Source organism: Apium graveolens, chromosome 11, assembly GCF_009905375.1.
Source record: "Apium graveolens cultivar Ventura chromosome 11, ASM990537v1, whole genome shotgun sequence".
In the NCBI taxonomy this organism is placed as follows: domain Eukaryota; kingdom Viridiplantae; phylum Streptophyta; class Magnoliopsida; order Apiales; family Apiaceae; genus Apium; species Apium graveolens.
Window position 1 is genome coordinate 143,615,764 of NC_133657.1, and position 3,292 is coordinate 143,619,055.

The 3,292-nt window shown below is 39.4% G+C and overlaps 1 non-coding gene across 1 annotated transcript; it reads left to right on the forward strand.

The window, feature by feature from the left end:
* Window positions 1-963: 963 nt before the first annotated feature.
* On the forward strand, window positions 964-1,070 carry LOC141699259 (small nucleolar RNA R71). The gene has a single exon (XR_012565734.1). It is a non-coding gene; the product is annotated as a small nucleolar RNA R71 (small nucleolar RNA).
* The last annotated feature ends 2,222 nt before the right edge of the window (window positions 1,071-3,292 follow it).

Sequence of the window (3,292 nt, forward strand, 5' to 3'; positions counted from 1 at the left end):
AAACTGCTTATCCAGCTTTTTCTTCTGCAGCCGCTTAGGAAAAGATGGTGGAGGATAGATATATTTCTCCCATGTATTACCCTCAAGATGAGTGTGCTCAACAGTAGTCTTCCTTAGTTCCACTTCTACTTCCTGCTGCTCTACTTCTTCTTCAGCCCCAGCTTCTTCATTCGAAACTTGAGTTTGCTCGGGATTCGCAACCTTTACAGACCTCAAAGTGATTGCCTTCACCTGCTCATTAGCTTCCCTCTTTCCTGGTACTTCAGTGTCACTAGGTAATGTACCAGGTTGACGATTTATCAAGGCATTGGCAATTTGTCCAATTTGGTTTTCCAAGGTCTTGATAGAAACAGCTTGACTCTTGCATATAAGCTTCAACTCCACTAATTCAGATTTTTCATTAGCTTATTGCAGTTGAAGTTACTGCCTTGGTGCATATTACGGTTGCTAAAAACCAGGGGGTTGTACAGCTTAGTTGGGTACTGCTGATAAGGCTGTTGAACCACATTCTGAGCGTTGCTCTAGCTGAAATTAGGATGATTGCGGTTGTTGGGATGATAAGTGACTGGCACAGGTTGCTGTGATCGCTGAAAGTTGCTCACAAACTGAGCTGATTCACTAGAAATAGCACACTGATCAGTCTCATGGGCACCAACACAAAGCTCACAGACACTAGTGATTTGATTAACTCCATAATTGGCCAAAGTGTCCACCTTCATCGTCAAAGCCTTAAGTTGGGCAGCTATAACAATTGCTGCATCCAAATCCAGAATTCCTGCTACTTTTCCCTGGGTAAGTCCCTGGGAAGGATTCTGGTATTCATTAACATCCATCATTTCAATTAATTCATAAGCTTCATTGTAGCTTTTAGCCCATAAGGATCCTCCTGATGCTACATCGAGCATGGGTCTAGAAGTAGCACCCAATCCATTGTAGAAATAGTTTATAATCATCCAATCAGGCATGCCATGGTGTGGGAACTTCCTTAGAATCTCCTTATATCGATCCCAAGCCTCACACAGAGATTCTCCAGTTTGCTGAGCAAACTGAGTAAGAGCATTCCTGATTGCAGCAGTCTTCGACACAGGGAAGAATTTAGTGACAAAATTTTGAGCAAAATCCTCCCATGTGGTGATAGACCCTGGTGGTAGAGAATGTAACCAACACTTTGCTTTATCCCTTAGAGAGAATGGGAATAGTCGCAGCTTAATAGCATCTTCAGTTACACCATTGAACTTGAAAGTGTCACAGATCTCGATAAAATCCCTGATGTGCAAGTTGGGGTCTTCAGTAGGAGAACCCCCAAACTAAACTGAGTTAAGTATCATCTGAATCGTGCTTGACTTGATCTCAAAAGCGTTAGCAGAGATGGCTGGTCTGATGATGCTTGACTGAATATCATTAATCTTAGGTTGAGAATAGTCGATCAAAGCCTTAGGAATTTCTGTTTGATCTCCCATCACTACTAAAACTGGTTCCTTGATTTTCTCTTCTTCTTCTACCTTTTCTTCATCCTCAAAAATTTTCCTTCGAACCACTAAAACTTCTTTCTTGGCTTAATCTAGAGTTCTCTTACGAGACCGCGAACGCGTATGCATACACGCTCGCTAGAGTACCTGAAATAAGACAAGAAAAAAGATAAGTAACAATGTCCGAGTCAATGAACTTTAATGATCACTGATGACAAACACATAAACACAAATTTAACAATGTAGTCCCCCGCAGCGGCGCCAAAAACTTGTTAGTCGCTAAAAACGCGCTAATAATACATGCAAGTATACGTGTTCGAAGTAATATAGAATTATTTCTAGTTCATTCCCACAGAGACTGACTTTGGTTAACTAATTAATTTATGCACTTATGCACCGATGATATGGTTATTATCCAATGCTAAGACTATAACAATTTGAGATTATTTATAACTAAGAATTAAACCAACAATTATAACTAAGAGAATAAGAATGGTTGGATTAATATATATGACAAACATGGGATTTTAACTTTATTAATTACTTCATTCAATAGCCTCTTCGTTCTTAACCTTATCATGTAATGGTGATGACACTAATCAGATAACACGAAACTGATAAACGCCAACTTTCGTTGCACGAATAGCATACTATCAGACATCCACAAAAGAGATAGAAGTTGAATAGACACCAATTATATTGAGACCCTATATGTCTATAGAATTTGACAACATAAAGGTTTAAAGCACAAGTTATCTATCGTGATTACATAGGGCAAGTAAGATGGTTAAAATTACCTACGAATCATGCATAATAATAACACATGAACCTATGCTAGCATGGCAAGTTCTAAACCCTTAAATTCATTGTCGCTTCATTAAGAATTAACACACTATCTTATAAGTTCGCGATGCTCATAAGACGAATACGCACAACCAATACTAGGTTATCATACAATCACCAAACACTAAGGCATAGAAATAAATTAACTAAATAAATCCGCTAGAACCCCGCGATAACGACTAGCCCATTATCGGACTCATCATCAACGTGGGTTCCAATACAAGCATGGTATAATAAACATAGTCTTTATACTGAATAAATAATAAAACCAAGTACGAAACAAGAGTAAGGTTCACGAATAAGAAAACTAGCATCCAAGTTACAACTTAGAACAAAGATTCATAAGTAAAAACAAGATCTTCTTCGTCTTCATTGAATCGTGCTAACACGGTCTTCTTACGGCTCTCCTTGTGCTCTGATGTACCCGTCTCTAGAAAAAGTCCTTTATTTTAGTATATATAGAATCTCATGCAAGATATAAGTCCTCCAATGGTAAATCAATTAGAATCAGGATTCTGGAATCCCGACCCGGCGCGGCCGCACGCTTCATCAGCGCGGGCGCGCTGGCTCTCTGACAAATTGGCGCGGCCGCGCACTAGACCAGCACGGGCGCGCCGTGCTTCTGGAAAAACTTCTGAATTTCTTTAATTCGTGCTGCAATCGAGTTGGCTTCCAGAGCTTTATTCTTTGTACATCATCCTAACACCATATTAGCACCAAAAAATTGCTAATTCACCTGATTCTTAGAATAATGCCTGAACTGCAAAAACACTATAAAACACATTAAAACACCAACAACTTGAGTACATTTACACCAATTCAAAGCTTTACGGAGCGTAATAAAGTGTCATAAATGCCACAATACTTATCACCTGTCATATGTCTGGAACATCCACTGTCAATGATCCATATGTCCTTCTTCATTTTGCCCTGCACACAATGAGTTTTAAGTGTGTTTAGCAACCCAAGCAGTGTTGGGT